The sequence below is a fragment of the Bos taurus genome, chromosome 7 (genome assembly GCF_002263795.3).
Source record: "Bos taurus isolate L1 Dominette 01449 registration number 42190680 breed Hereford chromosome 7, ARS-UCD2.0, whole genome shotgun sequence".
NCBI lineage: Eukaryota > Metazoa > Chordata > Mammalia > Artiodactyla > Bovidae > Bos > Bos taurus.
The window spans coordinates 21,202,128-21,221,595 of NC_037334.1; the positions used below are offsets into that span (position 1 = coordinate 21,202,128).

The following is a 19,468-nucleotide window of genomic DNA, read 5'->3' on the forward strand; positions in this document are numbered from 1 at the left end:
CCCCCAGTACTCTGAGACGTAAATTTGTGTTGTGTATCAGTTGCCCAGTCTTGGTATTTTGGAACGGCAGCCCAAAGGGACTCAGACAGCTAGACTCAGTCCTATATCTCTCTCCCTTTAGTTGATCTTAATCCATCATCTTATTTTTGTTAATATTTTTATTAACTTATTTAGCTGCATCAGGTCTTAATTGTGGCTTGTGGGATCTAGCTCCCCAACCAGGGATGGAGCCGGGACCCCTGTATTAGAAGCATGGAGTTTCAGCCACTGGACCACCCGTTGTTACTCAGTTGTTCAGTCATATTTGACTCTCTGCGACTCCATGGACTTCAGAACATCAGGCTTCACTGTGCTTCATCATCTCCCAGAGTTTGCTCAAACTTATATCCATTGAGCCATTGACACCATCCAACCATTTCATCCTTTTTTGCCCCTTTCTTCTCCTGCCTTCAGTCTTCCCCAGCATCAAGGTCTTTAACCATCAGGGAAATCCCTTAATCCATAATCTTTATCCCTCTAACTGTTACAGCTAATCTTAAACCATAACTGTGACTATGATAGCACTTACTGATTTCTGAGTCTTTCTAGTGAATTGTCAAACCTCATGGTGGTTTTGGGAACCACTCCTGGTTATTAGCTTCCTGGGGTGGCCATAACAAAGCACCACAAGTATGGGGTCTTATATAAGAAATGCTTGTTGACTCCCAGTTCTGGAGGTCAAGAATCAGAGGTCAGCATGTCAGCAGGGTCGTTTCCTCTGCAGACTTGTTCCAGGCTCTCTCCTGGCTTCCAGAGGTGGCTGGTGACCTTTGATGTTACTTGGCTTGCGGCAGCATCACTATGTCTCTGCCTCCATCTCTACACTGCCTTCTCCCAGTGTCCAAACATCCCCTTGCTATAAGGACAGCAGTTGTATCGAATTAAAGCCCACCCTGATGACCTCGTTTTAACTTGACTGTATCTACAAAGACCCTATATCCAAATGAGGGCACCTCCTGAGGTGTTGGGGGTTAGGACTGCAATGGTGGGGAAACATCCCTCAACTTGCAAATGACCTCAGAATCGAGGACAGTCCTGCACAGAGACTGTGACCTCTGACCGTGCAGTTCTCCCCACCAGCCTCACAAAGGAAAAATGTTAAAAAGAGAGGGTATATGCCCATTAGGATGCTTATCGCCAAAAACCAAAAGATAGCAAGCGCTGGCGAGGATGTGGGGCAGTTAGCCCCGTCATGCACCTTCACTGGGAGTGCAAACCGGTGTAGCCAACAGGGAAGCAGTCTGGAGGGTTCTCAAAACATTAAACACAGAACAACCATACACTGCAGTAAGCTGACTCCTGGGTATACATACACCCAAAAGAACAAAAAGCAAGGTCTCAAACATATTTGCACACCTATATTCACAGCAGCATATTCACAGTGGCTAAAGGTAGAAGCAACCCAAGTGTCCATTGGTGGGTGATGGGTAAACACAACGTGGTCCATCCACACAGTGGAATGTTACTCAGTCTTAAAAAGGAAGGAGATTCAGACACCTGCTACCACCTGGATGAGCCTTGAGAACATGATGCTCAGTGACAGAAGCAGATACAGAAGGACAAATACTGATTCCACTCTCAGGAGGTCCTGGAGGAGCCAGACCCACAGACACAGGAAGTAGATGATGGGCCCAGGGGCTGGCGGAAGGGACTGGGAGTCTGTTTAATGAGAGCGGAGGTTTAGCTTGGGAAGATGAGAAAGTTCTAGAGATGATGGTGGGATGGTTGCACAACCATGTGAATGTGCTTAGTGCCACCAAGCTGTGCACCTAAAAACGGTTATGATGGTGAATTCTACATTATGTATAATCTACCCTGGTAGCTCAGATGGTAAAGAATCCGTCCACAATGTGGGAGACCTGGATTCGATCCCTGGGTTGGGAAGATCCCCCGGAGGAGGGCACGGCAACCCACTCCAGTATTCTTGCCTGGAGAATTTCATGGACAGAGCAGCCTGGCACGCTACAGTCCGTGGGGTTGCAAAGAGTCAAACACAATCGAGCCACTAAGCACACACACATAATCTACCCCAATAAAAATAGAAAGGAATTGAGAGAGAGGAACTGACATATGCCAGAAGTAGAGAAGCGAGAAGGGAAAACTGTTCACAGACAGAAACACCCAGAATGTGAAGGCCAAGAGGGAATTATCTGTGAACAAACGAGGAAACCCAGAAGAGGCCAGGCCGCTGGCAGCCCTGCCCCAGCTAGGAGTCCAACAAATTCTGGCCTGGACGCGCACCAGCGCATTCATGCCCCGGCACGACCCTGAAGCGGCCTCCTCGGAGGGCGCAGAAACCGCATCCAGATGTTGGCAGGTCTGGTGTAGGGCAGATAAAAATCAGGCTCTGAAATCTGCCCTGGAACCAAGCGAAGCTCAGAAAACACAATGACTGTTTGGTCCAAAATACCCGACAGTGTCTCCAGGCACTTCCACAGAAACAGCATTTCGCCTGGACACTGTGGCAGAGAAGATAATATCCACAAAGACGCCCCCGTCCTAGTCCTGGGACCATGGGGACATGTCACAGGGCAGAAGAGACTCTGCAGGTGGGATTAAGGCCCCTGAGACAGGGCCCCTATAAGAGGGAGGGGAGGGTCAAAGGCAGAGAGATGGGAGATGCTGCTCTGCTGGCTGTGAGGATGGAGGGAGGGGCCGCGATCCAGGGATGCGGCGCCTCTAGAAGCTGGAAAAGGCAGGAGCCGGTGCTCCCTGGAGCCTCCGGAGGGACCGGCCTTGCCCACAGAGGCATTTAGCCCCCGGGAGGCTCCCTAAGTTACAGCAGCAACAGGAAGCTAATATAGGCTCTTTGCAGGCCATGCCACACAGTGCTCAACCAAGACAGAGCTGTGTGTTGAGCGGGGGCACTGAGCATCTTTATAGGAAGAAAACCTTGAAAATGGGAACTGCCCTTTCCCCACTGCTCTCTCTGGTCAGATGCAAGGACTGCTAGTCGCCAGAAGACCAATGACTACATTCTGGCTTCAGCCCAAATAGTTTCATGGCCCCAGCAGGGCAGTGAACCTCTCCAGGCCTCAGTTACTGGCTGGTCGTTGATCGGCTTTGTGCCTTTAGTTCTAATTTCGATAGCAAGCGGCTGACCATGTCTTTTTGTCTTCCTAGAATTCTTTTTCCAAGGGGAAAGTCCACCCCAGTCATATGGCTCACCCACTACACTAATCACAGTAGTGACTGGTCCACACTGGACCCAGACCTGCCAATCACAATAACCAATCCTCCTCCCCCATCAGTGATTGGTCTATCCTGGACCTGGGCCTGTCAATCACAGTACCCATATCTCCATCCCTATTGATGATTGGGGCACTGGATGCAAGCCAGCCAATCACAGTAACCACCCATATACCCCCACTAGTGATTGGTCCACAGGGCCTGCCAATCACAGTAACCACTGCTCCATCCCTGTTGATGACTGGTCCACATTGGACACAGATCCGCCAATCACAGTAACCACCCTTTCACCCACATCAGTGATTGGTCCAAAGGGTTGTAGGCCAACCAACTTTCCTCTCTAAATTTCAATTGTATGAAATTGCCACTTTCGTAGGCCAAAACAATAGGACATGATCAACTTCATGGGGGCTTCTCTGATGGCTCAGACAGTAAAGAATCTGTCTGCAATGCAGGATATCTGGGTTCCACTCCTGAGTGGAGAAGATCCCCTGGAGAAGGGAATGGCTACCCACCTCAGTATTCTTTCCTGGAGAATTACATGGACACAGAAGCCTGGTGGGCTATAGTCCATGGGGTCGCAAAAGGTTGGACCTGATTGAGCAATTAACACGTTCACACAACTAACAACAGGAGGGAGGGTGCAGCCTTCTTCCCAGTGGGGCTCCTTAGCTCCCTTGACTAGGCTTGAGGCCATCGACTGCCATCTTGACCTCCAAAAGAATGGCAGGAGGATGCGGTCAATTCTAAAGGAAGAGGCTGGATGGATGTAGGGAGCACAGCCAGGAAAGGACTTCAGGGGACAAGACAAAGTGACTCAGCCCTGCCTGGGGCCAGGTCTTCTCTGGACTGGCCAGGCACAGGAGCCAAACTTGGCTCGAATGGTTCAAGCTGGGGTTGTCTCTTTTACATGAATCTTGGACAAACCAAAATAGGGAGCTGTAACTTCTACAGGGACCCTACAGCCCTTCACCACCTCTCCACCATTGTAAAAAGAGAGACCACTTGATCAACACAACATCAGATTTATCCAAATTCTAGATGGTGTCACCTCTGCATACATGGGGATCCTGTTTCCATGAGGCCTGGGCAGAGTCATGCACAGCCCATGGTCAGGAGAGAACCTCCTCGCTAAGTGCACCATCCAAGTCTGAAAAGCGTCCCTGGAGACAAAGGAGCCTTCACGTCAGGTCTTCATGTTCTCATTCACTGGCCTCCTTTTGGGCAAAATCTTGATGGACAGCATAGATAGATAGATAGTGAAGTCGCTCAGTTGTGTCCGACTCTTTGCGACCCCACGGACTGTAGCCCAACAGGCTCCTCTGTCCATGGGATTCTCCAGGCAAGCATATCAGAGTGGGTTGCCATTTCTTTCTCCAGGAGAGCTTCCTGACCCAGGCTTCAAACCCGGGTCTCCGGCATTGTAGGCAGACGTGTTACCGTCTTAGCCACCAGGGTAGTCCGATGGACAGCTTAAGCAGTTACAAAATAAAGCCTGTCAAATGATTTGTAAGTGGCACCCACGCCACAGTCTGTGCAAAAGCCCTTCTTCCTCCCCAGGAGAGCCCACGGCAGCAAGGATCACTTATCCACTGACAACCTTCAAGTATTAACAGAAATTTCCAGCTCAAGTTGCTCTGGAGCTTCAGTCAGGACTCACCTGGACCTGGACATCTCCCCCTGCAGCTCAGTGTGTTCCCGAGTGGGGGAATCCTCCCCTGACAAACCTCTCACCCCTCTTCTCCTGAGTTCTAGGGTACCACCTCTCTCATGGACAGAGGTTCGTTAACATTGTATAGGAGGCGGTGATCAAAACTATCCCCAAGAAAAAGAAACCCAAAAAGGCAAAATGGTTGTCTGAGGAGGCTTTACAAATAGCTGAGAAAAGAGAAGCAAAAGGCAAAGGAGAAAAGGAAAGATATACCCATCTGAATGCAGAGTTCCAGAGAATAGCAAGGAGAGATAAGAAACCCATCTTCTTGAGTGAACAATGCAAAGAAATAGAGAAAAACTAGAAAAGACTAGAGATCTCTTCAAGAAAATTGAGATACCAAGGGAACATTTCATGCAAAGATGGACACAACAAAGGACGGAAATGGTATGGACCTAACAGAAGCAGAAGATATTAAGAAGAGGTGGCAAGAATACACAAGAGAACTGTACAAAAAAAAGGTCTTAATGACCTGGACAACCACGATGGTGTGGTCACTCACCCAGAGCCAGATTCCTGGAGTATGAAGTCAAATGGGCCTTACAAAGCATTACTACCAACAAAACCAGTGGAGCTAATGGAATTCCAGCTGAGCTATTTCAAATCCTAAAAGATGCTGCTGTTACAATGCTGCACTCGATAAGCCAGCAAATTTAGAAAACTCCGCAGTGGCCACAGGACTGGAAAAGGTCAGTTTTCATTCCAATCCCAAAGAAGGGCGATGCCAAAGAAAGCTCACACTACCACACAATTGCACTCATTTTACATGCTAGCAAAGTAATGCTCAAAATCCTTCAAGCTAAGCTTCAACAGTATGTGAACGGAGAACTTCAGAGGTTAAAGCTGGATTTAGAAAAGGCAGAAGATCCAGTGATCAAATTGCCAACATCTACTGGATCATAGAAAAAGCAAGAGTTCCAGAAAAACATCTGCTTCATTGACTATGCTAAAGGCTTTGACTGTGTGAATCACAACAAACTGTGGAAAATTCTTAAAGAGATGGGAATACTAGACCACCTTACCTGCCCCCTGAGAAACCTGTATGCAAGTCAAGAAGCAACAGGTAGAACCCGTTATGGAACAACAGACTGGTCCAAAATTGGGAAAGGAGTACCTTAAGGTTATATATTGTCACCCTGCTTATTTATCTTATATGTAGTGTACATCGTGTGAAAAGCCAGGCTGGGTGAATCACAAGCTGGAATCAAGATTGTCGGGAGAAATATCAACAACCTCAGATATGCAGATGATACCACCCTAATGGCAGAAAATGAAGAGGAACTAAAGAGCCTCTTGATGAAGGTGAAAGAGGACCATGAAAAAGCTGGCTTAAAACTCAACATTCAAAAAACTAAGATCATGGCATCTAGTCCCATCACTTCCTGGCAAATAAATGGGGAAAAAAATGGAAAGAGTGACAGACATTATTTTCTTGGGCTCCAAAATCACTGCAGATGGTGACTGCAGCCATGAAATTAAAAGATGCTTTGCTCCTTGGAAGAAAAGCTTTGACCAGCCTAGACAGCATATTAAAAAGCAAAGACAGCACTTGGCCAACAAAGGTCCATCTACTCAAAGCTATGATTTTTCCAGTAGTCATGTACAGAGGTGAGAGCTGGACCCTAAAGAAGGCTGAGCAGAGAAAAATTGATGCTTTTGAACTGTGGTGCTGGAGGAGACCCCTGAGAGTCCACTGGACAGTAAGGAGATCAAAGCAGTCAATTCTAAAGGAAATCAACCCTGAATATTCATTGGAAGGACTGATGCTGAAGCACCAATACTTTGGCCACCTGACGTGAAGATGTACCAGGTGGGTACTCCCAGTTCAGAGAAATTCCAGACTCTCATCAACTCAAGGACAAACCTGGGCCCTCCACACCTGTCCCTTACCTCATCTCCCTGCCAAGTCTTTGCAAATGGTTGACACAGAAAACATGTTTGTTTCTTTACTTTTTAAAAATAGTTTTAATTTTTATTTATTTGGTTGTACCGGGTCTTAGTTGCAACATCTGGGATCTAGTTCCCTGACCAGGGATTATACTTGGACCCTGAATTGGGAGTGTGGAGTCTTAGCCACTGGACCAACAGGGAAGTCCTGAAAATGTGTTGATTGCTCAAGTGAAAAGCTGACAGTTTTACCAAAGGAGAAACAGGTGACTGCTGATTAGCTCTGCAAAAAGTGGACCAAAGCCCTCCGAGTTGCAACATCTCTGGGTTGCTTTATCTTCTATATAATTTTTTTTAATTATTTATTTGGCTGCTCCAGGTCTTAGTTGCAGCATGCGGGATCTAGTTCCCTGACCAGGGATCAAACCTCGGCCCCCTGCACTGGGAGCACAGAGTCTTAGCCACCGGACCACCAGGAAGTCCTCTCCATATAATGCTATGCTATGCTAAGTCGCTTCAGTCATGTCTGACTCTGTGCGACCCCATAGACGGCAGCCCACCAGGCTCCCCCATCCCTGGGATTCTCCAGGCAAGAATACTGGAGTTGCCATTTCCTTCTCCAATGCATGAAAGTGAAAAGTGAAAGTGAAGTCGCCCTGTCGTGCCCGACTCTTAGCGACCCCAAGAACTGCAGCCTACCAGGCTCCTCCATCCATGGGATTTTCCAGGCAAGAGTACTGGAGTGGGGTGCCATTGCCTTCTCCACTCCATATAATGTTGAGGTATAAAAATTGAAGGTGGGATTGATCGCCAGTGAATTTTGTCTTCAGTCATCATGTAAAGTCCATTTGAAATCCAGCTTTCCCTAAATACCCCTATTTCTAAATTGAAATAAAGTTCTGAGCAAGATAAAAAGTCCAAGAACTTCCCTGGTGGTCCTGTGGTTACACTCGGTGCTTCTACTGCAAGGGAGGCGTGGGTTCTATCCTGGCTGGGGAACTAAGATTCCACATACTGCGCTATTCAGCCAAAAAAAAAAAAAAAGATGTAAAGTCCATTTAGGATTTTTTTTAAAAGTCAGCTTAGACAGCTCTCTCCTCCCTTTCACTCAGATGTAATGGAGACAGCCTGGCTGCAACAAGCAGCTGTTTCACTGGGGACAGAGGCAAAGGGGGTGGAAGATCCAAGAAGATCCTTCGAGCCCCTAATCTCAGACAGCCAAATATCTTCTAGAATTGGCTTCATTTTTATTTTTTGCAAAGATCAGGGGTGGAATACAAAAGCGGAGTAGAAGGAGGGAAGATAAGAGAGAACAGGAGACTGCTGGCTCCACTCGGTGACCTCAGGCTGAGGGAGCACCCTCGACAGGAGGAAGCCTAGTTTAGTTTTCTAAAAGCAACTTTGGAGGATAAGTTACCACCTGGGCTTGAGAGATACGTGAAAACACCCCAGGCAGATCTGAAGAACGACTCCGAGGCAGTGAAGCAAGAGAAATGAGTAGGTGGGAGACGCCATCCCCAGTTACAGGAATGATCCTTGAAAACTTCCAAAAGGATCCGCACTGGCTCTGAGACCCGAAATATGAGCCCAGACACAGGGATGGAGAAGGAAAGGGCTGGGGAGGAGGGATAGTCAGGGAGTTCAGGACTGACATGTACACACTGCTATATTTGGACTACATAGGGGACTTCCCTGGTTGTCCAGTGGCTGGGACTCCATGCTCCCAATGCAGGGGCCCCAGTGTGATCTCTGGTCAAGGCACTAGATCCCACATGCCACAGCTGAGTGTTCTCATGCTACAACTAAGACCTTGTGCAGCCAAATAAATAAATAATATTTTAAAAAATAGAATGGATAACCAACAAGGACCTATGGTAGAGGACAGGGAACTCTGCTCAATATTATATAACAACCTAAATGGGTAGAGAATTTGTAAAAGAATAGATACATGTGGACTTCCCTGGTGGTACAGTGGATGAAAATCTGCCCACCAATGCAGGGGACACGGGTTCAATCCCTGGGCCAGGAAGATCCCACATGCCTAGCCGCAACTGCGCCCCTGAGCCACAGCTGTGGAAGCCCTCAACCCTACAACCTGTGCTCTGCAACAAAAGAAGCCACTGCAGTGAGAAGCCCGAGCACCACAACGAGAGAGTAGCCCCTGCTCGCTGCAACTAGAGAAGACCCAGCCGAAAAGAAATAAAATTATAAATTCTAGTACAATTTTAAAAATTGACACACGTTAAAAAAATAGAATGGATAACCAACAAAGACCTACTGTGGCGTGCAGGGAACTGTACTCAGTATCATGTAATAACCTAAATGGAAAAAGCGTTTAGGAAAGAATAGGTATATGTATAACTGAATCACTTTGCTGTACACCCGAAACTAACACAATATTTCAATCAACTAGCGACAGTCGTTCAGTCGTGTCTGACTTTTTGCAACCCCCTGGACTGTAGCCTGCCAGGCTCCTCTGTCCATGGGATTTCCCAGGCAAGAATACTGAAGTGGGTTGCCATTTCCTCCTCCAGGAAATCTTCTCAACCCAGAGATTGAACCCGAGTCTCCTAAGTCTCTTGCATTGGCAAATGGATTCTTTACCACTGAGCCAAATATTGTCAAGCATCTAGACTCCAATATAAAATTAAAAAGTTTAAAAAGAAATTAAAAAAAAAGGAAAAAGGGGTAGAATCTATTATCAGAACATAGAGACCGCAGATCCAAACTGTGAAGCTCAGCACCCAGGTCTCCAGCTGAGCCCACAGCTGCATCAGCCCCCTCCCTGGAATATACACCACCGTCATCCCACAGCCCAACTCTTGCCCCGCCAAGGCAGTGATGGGGTGACCAATATGGGGTGACAAAGCACCCCAGGTCCCCTGGGGCTCTTCCATATTGAACCTGGAAATCAGGACATTTGGTCACCCTACTCCCCCTCTGTCTTCACGTGCCAGGGAGGGTCTGGAGCCATCTTGGGGTTCCCAAGGAAGGGCTTGAGCTTTCCAGGTGGTGCTCTTGGTAATGCAGGAGATGCGGGTTTGATCTCTGGGTCAGGAAGATCCCCTGAAGGAGGGCACGGCAACCCACTCCAGTATTTTTGCTTGGAGAACCCCATGGATAAAGGAGCCTGGTGGACTACAGTCCATGGGGTCACAAAGAGTCAGACACAACGGAACACGCGCACACACACGGAAGGACTCAGCCAGCGCACCCCAAGAACTGAGCTGTCCTTGTGAATGAGGCAGGAACAGTGTCTATTTCCAGCCTCCTGATGTGCCGCGAAGTAGCTCAGTGTAAAGCCAGTGTGTTCTCACTGCCTCTCAAATGCCTGCCAGAGCCTGTTTCCAACAAGAGTGGAGAGAGTGAACCTCCTGTACAGAGCCTCTGGGAAGGAGCCAGGCCGAGCTGGGGTGGGGTGATGAGACAACCGCCTCAGGGGCCAGCAATCACCTCCTCCGTCAAATAGGGACTGACATACACACATGACTACACCGGAAATAGATTAACTAAGAAGGACCTACTGTACAGCACAGCCGAGAAGACAATGGAAACCCACCCCAGTACTCTTGACTGGAGAATCCCAGGGACGGCGGAGCCTGGTGGGCTGCAGTCTATGGGGTCGCACAGAGTCGGATACGACTGAAGCGACTTAGCAGCAGCAGCAGTACAGCACAGAGAACTCCATTTAATACTCTGTAACGACCTGTATGGGAACAGAACCTAAAGCATAGTGGACACATGTGTATTTATAACTGAATCACTTTGCTGTACACCTGCAACTAACACGACATTGTGAATCAACTACGTGTATGCTCAGTCATGTCCAGCTCTTTGTGACTTCATACAGGGACTACACCCACTAGGCTCTTCTGTCCATGGGGATTCTCCAGGCAAGAATATTGGAGTGGGTTGCCTTGCCCTCCTCCAGGGGGTCTTCCCCACCCACAGATTGAACCCACATCTCTTCATCTCCTGCACTGGCAAGCGGGTTCTTTACCACTAGCACCACCTGGGAAGTCCTTAAAGATCAATAGTATTTTCTGAAATCAAAACTCAAAATTAACACCAAGAAATCCATGACCAATCAAACAGCAACATTTTACATAAAGGCAGGCTCCCACACTGCACTCACTCACTCACCTTTCTCTCTCCCTCCCCATCCCAGCCCTCTGTGCATCATCTTTGCTTCTTAAGCTTTCTCTTGCATTCACTGGGTGTGTCCATTATTGCACCGGGATAGCATTTCTCTTGATCTTGAGCTTCTTGGCATTCCCTTAAACTTTGGGCCCAAGGTGAGGGTCCTGCTTACCATCCCAAGTCTGGGCCCCCGAGGATGGTCACAATCCAATAGCCCTGTCTGACTTTTTCCTCAGTCATTTTGTTTTTTAGTTCCACGCTCTTATTCGTTTTCTGTCTGTGTGCATCAGCAACAAGTTTTCATTTTCAAAAAGCTTTTAGGTTTAAAAAGTAGATTCACAAATTAAAAAAGAAAATGTTCTAGGGACTTCCTTGGTGGTCCAATGGGTGAGAATCTGCCTGCCAACGCAGGAGACACAAGTTCCATCCCTGGGTTGGGAAGATCCCACATGCCTCGGAGCACCTAAGCCCGTGCACCACAATGAGCCCCCGCACTCTTCGAGACTGCGCTCTAGAGGTCATTCCAATGACCAGTCCTCGCACCACAGCTAAAGTGTAGCCCCTGCTCGCCACAACTAGAGAAAAGCCCACACAGCAATGAAGTCAAAGCCAAAAACAAAAATAAATAAAAAATTTTAAAAAAGAAAATGTTCCAAAATTGACTGTGGGGGTGGTTGCATATATTTGTGAAGATATCCAAAACCACTGAACATTGGTGAACTTTATGAAATGTGAATTATATCTCCATACAGCTGTTATTTTAAAAAATCAAAAGAAAAAGGTAGACCATTTAAAGAGTATTAAATAAATATTTTCACGGACTACCTGCAGATATGCACCTTGCCCCGTGATCCCATCCAGTCTGTGGTTTTAATAACACCCTGACATCTCCAAGCTCCAGGCCAGAATTATCTTCTGAATGCCCCACTTAAGTTAGCTTCTGGAACCTCCTTCCAGGTGACCTGAGGTGACCCCCACACCTGTGTGATCACCTCCCCTTGAGTGTGGTCAGGACCTGTGTTAAGTTTCTTAGCAGTAGGATATGGGGACTCGTGAGAGTCCCTTGAACTGCAAGGAGATTAAACTAGTCAATCCTAAAGGAAATCAACCCCTGAATATTCACTGGAAGGACTTGATGCTGAAGCTCCAATACTTTGGCCACCTGATGCAGACAGCTGACTCACTGGAAAAGACTCTGATGCTGGGAAAGATTGAATGCAAGAGGAGAAGGGGGTGGCAGAGGATGAGATGGCTAAATAGCATCATCCATTCAATGGGGCGGCAGAGGATGAGATGGCTAAATAGCATCATCCATTCAATGGATATGAACTTGAACAAACTCCAGGAGATAGTGAAAGACAGGGAAGCCTGGCGTGCTGCAGTTCACGGGGTCACAAAAAGTCAGACAGAACTTAGCAACTGAACAGCAACAAAGTGGGGACTTCCCTGGTGGTCCAACGGTTAGAGCTTCACCCTTTCACTGTCTGGTTTCAATCTCTGGTCAGGGAACCAGATCCCACGAGCTGCATGGTCAAAAAGAAAAAAAAAAAAAAAATGGCCGTAGGATATGGCAGACGTGATGTCACTGTCAGGACTAAATTATATCATATAAGACGCCCATCTTAGCAGACTGAAGACCTTTCTGGCTGGCCTGCTGAAAGGGTGAGCTTATTGGAAGAGCCTGTGTCGGGCGGAGCTCTGGGTGCCTCTAGGAGCTGGGGGTGCCCACCAGCCAGACCCTTGGTCACCTGCACCAGTTAGGAAGTGGATCCTTCCCTATCCAGCCTTCAGATGAGAACACAGCCCAGACAGCCTCCTGACCACAGCCTTGTGTGACCCTGAGCAGGGAACCCAGCTAAGCCATGCCCAGACTCCTGACCCACAGAGACCAGGAGATGATAGACATGAGCCGTCTCAAGCTGCCAAACTGATGGCTGTTTGTTACCACAGGCCAGTGACTGACAAATGTCTTGAGTCTGACACACGCCCAACTGACAGCCCTTCTCGGCCCCAAGGATATCTGTTCCTCCCATGTTTCCCTGCCTCAGACAAAAACTCCATGCTCAACATCACTCAGACCACCAATGCCTGAGGTCCTCCTGGGGCCTTTCTCGCAACCTCCATCCAGTCTGCCTGATCATGCTGTTAGTGCCTCCTCCAAAAATGCACATGGGGGATTTCCCTGGCAATTCAGTGGTTAGGACTCCCCCTTCCAATGCAGGGGCCTCAGGGTTGATCCCTGGTTGGGGAGCTAAGATGCCACATGCCTGGCAGCCAAAAAGCAAAACATAAAACAGAAGCAACACTGTAACAAATTCCATAAAGACTTTAAAAATGGTTCACATTAGGGCTTTCCTGGTGGCTCAGTGGTAAAGAATCTGCCTGCCAATGCAGGAGACTCGGGTTCCATCCCTGATCCAGGAAGATCCCACATGCCTTGCAGCAGCTAAGCCCAGGCACCACAACAATCAGTCCTGTGCTCGAGAGCCCAGGAGCCGCAGCTACTGAAGCCCGTGTGCCCCAGAGCCTGCGCCCTGCAACAAGAGAAGCTACCTCGATGAGAAGCCCACATACCACAATTAGAGCGTAGCACCCACTCACCACCACTAGAGAAAAGCCCTCGCAGCAACAAAGACCCAGCACAGCCCAAAATTAATAATTTGTTAATGGTCCACATTTTTTAAAAGACCCACTAAAAGTCACATTTTAAAAATGCACCTAGGATTCGGCCACCTGCACCACCTCTGCCTGTGCTAAGCCACTTCATGTGTGTTCAACTCTTTGCGATCCCATGGACTGTAGCCTACCAGACTTCTTGGTTCATGGGATTCTCTAGGCAAAAATACTGGAGAGAGTTGCCATTTCCTCCTCCAGGGGATCTTCCTAACCCAGGGATTGAAGCCATGTCTCTTATGTCTCCTGCTTTGGCAGGCAGATTCTTTACCACCTGCACCACCTCTGCCCGGGGCTAAGCAGAGATCTCCCAGACCTAGTCCTAGGGCTGGCCGCTGAAACCTGACCCGGGCCATGTCCTAGACTTCCACTGGCTCCCACTCAGGGCATAAGCCCCTCATGACCCCGCCTCACACACTCTTTGCTGTGTGTCCTGAGCTCTCTCCTCCGGTTCCAGCCACATCAGCCCCCTGGCTGTTCCTCAAATACACAGACATGGCCTTGCCCCAGGGACGGTCTGTGCCTTCTACCCAATGAGCTTGTCTACACCCTCAAGGCCATTACCTCCATCTCCCCTCTGCATCCCCTGCTGTGTAGGTTTTCTCCCACAGGGTGCCAAACTGCACCAGTGACAGCAGAAGGTAAGGTGGTATCTGCCGAGGTGTGGAACCTGGAGTCCCTTTGGAAGAAGTGGCCGAGCACTGGAAAGGGAGCCAGGACGAGAACAAGCACAGCCCAATATGTACGAAAAAAGCAAGTTATCCTACCCTCCACCCTGACCTCGAGCGCCAGGGACTTCTAGTTTGATCGCTCCAGGTGATATATCATTTCTCAAGAGAACTGAAGTATGCTGGGGAAATGCCTTCAGTAAGTCAACAAGCATGTATGGCAGATAGATGTATGTGTTCAATCGCTCAGCTGTGTCGAAGTTTGCAGCCCCATGCACTGTAGCCTGCTATGCTCCTCTTTCCCAGGCGAGAACACTGGAATGGGTTGCCATTTCCTACTCCAGGGGATCTTCCCAACCCAGGGATTGAACCCTCGTCCCCTGTGTCTCCTGCATTGGCAGATGTGTTCTTTACCACTGGCTATACCTGGGAAGCCCACCTAGGAAGTCTATGTGGCAGGCATTGCACTGAATGATATTTACACATGTTACCTAACCTATGATCACAACCGCCCTACAAGACCAGTGTACTCTGAAGAGGAAACAGAGGCACAGGAGCTGGGACATGTGCCCAAGGTCGTGAGGAGGTGGTTCTAAAGGAGGTCCACAGATTTCTTGCCACTCTTCTCTTTGGTGGAGCCTAAATCTCTTCCCTGAATGTTCATTGGAAGGACTGATGCTGAAGCTGCAATACTTGGGCCACCTGATGTGAAGAGCTGACTCATTATGAAAGACCTTGATGCTGGAAAAGACTGAAGGCAGGAGGAGTTGGGGCAACACAGGATGAGATGGTTGGATGCCATTATCGACTCGATGGACATGAATTTAAGCAAACTCCAGGAGATAGTGAAGGACAAGGGAGCCTGGCGGGCTGCAGTCCATGGGGTTGCCAAGAGTCAGACATGACTTAGTGACTGAACAACAATTCTCTTCCCTTAGAGCGTGGACTAGACTTGACTTATGCCTAATGAATAAAAAACCAAAAGCAATGGCCTGAGACCTCTGAGTAGGTCGTAAAAGGCACTGAGGCTCTCCCCTGCCTGTCCTGGGGGAGTTGGCCACCATGTAGTAAGGAGGCTCAAGCAGCACCGTGGGAGGTCCTGCTGGGGAGGAGTCGTGAGGGGCCTCCTGGAAGCTCCAACCCCTGTCCCCTTGAGAGACAGCAACCTTATGAGGGACTCTCAGTCAGAATCCCCAGTGCACTCCCTAATTCTTGCCCAGAGAAATTGGAGTAATAAACATTTGCCTTCATGTGTGAACTCGGGGAGAATTTGTTACAGAGCAAATGAGAACTGATACACAAGACTCCAGGCCCAGGACTTTTCTGTCTGGCTTTCAGTTTCCTTCTCAGGAAACACACATTGTATTCTTGGTGTTCCACACCATTCTGCCCTGAATCTTCATTTTGTGAGTTTTTTAAAATTTGGCTGCACCAGGTCTTAGTTAAAGTATGTGGGATTTTTAGTTTGGCCTGTGAGAACTAGGTCCCTGACCAGGAATGGAACCCGGGCATCCTGCATTGGGAGCACAGAGTCTTAACCACTGGATCATCACCAGGGAAGTCCCTCCTTGCTTGTCTTTAACAGCCAATTATATCTCGTCGGCTCAAACCATAATTCAGTCTCTCTAAGAGGAAATAAGGGGCTCAGGGTCACTTTTTTCCAAGCAGAGTCAACTATCAACTTAGCAAAGCCTTGGGATTTCCCTGGTGGTCCAGTGGTTAGGGCTCTGCCCTTCTAATGCAGGAGGTGTAGGTTCAATCCCTGGTCAGGGAACTAAAATCCCACATGCCCTGTGGTGCAGCCAAAAAATAAAAATTAAAAAAAAAAACCAACTTCAGCAAAAACCCAAACCTCACCCCAGCTTTGCTCCCGGATTCCTACATTTCTTCCCCTCTCCACTCTCAACTCTTTGCCCACCTCTCTGTGTAACTTTTTTTTCTTGCCACTCATCCAAGACAGTCTTCCATCCCATTGCTTTTCCCTCTTTGCCTCCACGGCAGCCAGCGCTGATCTATACAACAGGCTTCTCTCATCTGCATTGCTACCTCTCCTGTTTCTCCCCACCCGGCTCCACTCTTCAGGCTCACGTCCAGCCAGGACACTGCCCCTCCCGCATTGCCCCAACCTCATGAAATCAATCACTCAGCAAGCCTTTAGGAAATTTAATAAGCTTGGTCTTTTTTTTTTTTCCTTTTTGTCTGTGGACTTTTTGTTAGGTTTTCATAGGAAGAGGTGTTTGTGAGAGAACTATTTGCGGTGATGATATCTCATGTTTTTGTAGCTTTTTAATGTGCACAGAGGAAAGGGGAGTCAGAGAGCCTGTGGGTGGAGGGAGGCAGTTGAGGCAAGAAGCTGATAAACATGGGCGATACCCAGGGAAATAGATACAGACATGTACATGAAAAAAAGAAACTTCCAATCACTTGTGACTTGTATAGTTAAAAAAAGTACAGGTTCTCAGTGCAGCGGGAAATCTCAGATTAAGTACCAGAACAGAAAAAGGTCATTAGTGCAAAAAACAGGGAAATCTAGGCAAAATTGATTGCGAGTGTTTATGTTTAATGTCAATTTCTTTTTCTCTTTTTGTCTTTTGGCCACACTGTACAGCCTGTAGGATCTTAGTTCCCCAACCAGGGATCGAACCCATACACCCTGCAGTGGGAGTGCAGTCTTACCCCCTGGTCCATCAAGGCACGCATAATAAGTCTCTTCAGTCGCGTCTGACTCTGCGACCCTATGGACTATATAGCCGGCCAGGCTCCTCTGTCCACGGGATTCTCCAGGCAAGAATACTGGAATGGACTGCCACGCTATCCTCCACGGGATCAAACCCACGTCTTTTACATCTCCTGCACTGGCAGGCAGGTACTTTACCACGAGCGCCACCTGGGAAGCTCAAGGATGGCCCCTAAGGCCAGTTTTCTTAGTGTTGATCTCTAGGCTCTGGCAATGCAAGGTTTGAACACTAGGAGGCACTGGGTGAAGGGTGTACCAGGACACTGCCGTCTTTGCAATGAACAGGATTCTGAAATCACCTTTCTTAGTTAATAGAGGTAAAGTGGAGAAAACAGCAAAGCCTGATGTAGACATGAGCCAGCCACCCGGGACATGTTATCCTCTGCTTTACTCGAGAGCCACGCATATTCAGTGGGATATGAATATGGGGATAATGGGGGAACAGCTGTTCCCCTGGTCCCACTGTTACATCCGTGGGATGTGCTTATGAGCAAAGAAAAGCAGCCAGGAGCAGAAAGGTAGCGCCTAAGATCTGTGTGCGGCTCACAGCCTCAAGTCAATTAATTCAGTCTCCCAGCACCCCCACAGAGAGGGGGCCAGCAGGATTATCCCCACTTTACAGATGAAGACATTGCGGCTTCAAGAGACAGCTCCTGTCTGTCTCTGTCATTCGCTCCCTCTTTCTCTCCCTCTTTGTATCTGTCTCTATCTCTGCCTCTCCATATCTCTGTCTCTGTCTCTTTGTCTCTCTAGGTGTCTCTGTCTCCTTCGCCCACCCCCTGCCCACACACACACAGAGTTCTTGGAATTCAGGAATGTCCCCCGCCCTGTCTGTGGGTCTCCATCACGAAATGGGCATGGCTTCCCAGGACCCTGCAGCCAGGTAGAGCAGGTGAGCCGTGGGGACAGGGACCGAGAGCTCTAAACCATTCCCCAGGGCAGAAAGAGAGATGGTAAGAGGGGGAAGTGACTGGGTCCAGGCCCCAGCTCCTCTGGAGCCAGCCACAGACCCACAGGTGCTTCCTGCCTCCCTGCTGCTGGTTTCTTTCTCTTTCCTGGGCTCCACGGATGGAAGCAGATGCCCAGACCTTCACATCCTCCTTCAGGAAGGACACACTCCCCTGTGCGTGCCTGTGGGCTCCCCCCAGGGTCTCTTTCCTGCCACCCATGTCTGTGGTACCAGGAACAGACCTTTCTCCACGAATCCTGTGCCGAGTGGGGTGCCCAGACTTAACCAAAGGCAACCCAGCTTGCCTCCCTCTGAGGCTCTTCCCGTTCCACACTTTACACTCTGAACTTTGAGAATCCTGCCTTGAACACACACATCTCCTCTCCGGTGGCTTGTGGGGTCCGCCCCCTAGTCCCTCACTGCAGTCGCATCAGTAGCAACAATTAGGAGAGTGAAGTCGCTCAGTCATGTCTGACTTTGCAACCCCATGAACTGTAGCCCCCCAGGCTCCTCCATCCATGGGATTTTCCAGGCAAGAATACTGGAGCAGGTTGCCATTTCCTTCACCAGGGGATCTTCCCAACCTAGGTATAGAACCTAGGTCTCCCGTATTGCAGGCAGACTCTTTACCTGATCAGATCACAATGAATCAGAACACCTGACTGGCTATTTGGTGGGACAGGAGGGCTACACGTGGCATCCTGGGGGGTCCCACGGACTCCGTCCGCACTTCCCAGACAAGCAAACTGGAAAAGGGGTCCACACACACAACCACCCACAAAATCATACAGGATCTCACAGTGCAGTCACACGGCCACGCACACCCGCGGTCACACAACGTACAGGCAATAACACCACCCCACACAGCCACAGGCAACCCCACGCTTGAGACCACACAATTATGCTTACACACCACACGTGCTGCAGGTAACTGACTACGACCCCATTCGAAACCCAGGCCTTGTGAGCACCCCACCCCAAATCCTGGTCGGTTTTTCACGCCCTAGCAAGGGACTGGCTGAAAGAAGCCACAGGGAGGCGAGCAGAGGAACCCTCCCCAAACCCCTGGAGACCTCCCGGTCTCTGCTCCCCAACCCCGTTTTCTGCCGCCCCATCCACCCACACCCCCCATGCGGGTTTAGCCGAACTAATGGTGGGAAGGCAGGAGAGCGGCCATTGGGGACAGGGAGCCCTCAGGATCGGGAAAAACACAGGGCCCCCGGCCACGTCTACAGAGCAAGGCCTCATTCACACTCCCCGAGGGCGTCTACACAGCCCGACGCGTCCAACAACCCGGACCACATCCGCACCGCACCTGCTCCGTCTACACAGCCTGAACCCAGGCGTGGGGAGAGGGAGGCCACCTCATAACGGGAGACCCTAGACTCACCGCTCTCTGCCCGAGGCTGCAGAGCGCGACCCGGCTCCCTCCCGGACAATCAACCGGGACTCCAGCGGCCTCGGGGATGGGGCGG

At 49.2% G+C, this 19,468-nt stretch overlaps 1 protein-coding gene across 1 annotated transcript in view; it reads right to left on the reverse strand.

Annotated features, from left to right (window-relative positions):
* Nucleotides 1-19,462, reverse strand: part of TMPRSS9 (transmembrane serine protease 9) — a 56,938-nt gene extending 37,476 nt beyond the window's left edge. The window contains exon 1 of the mRNA XM_010807063.4: nucleotides 19,384-19,462. The gene's annotated coding sequence lies outside the window, so the exon portion shown is untranslated. The remainder of the gene's footprint in view (nucleotides 1-19,383) is intronic.
* Between the last annotated feature and the right edge of the window lie 6 nt (nucleotides 19,463-19,468).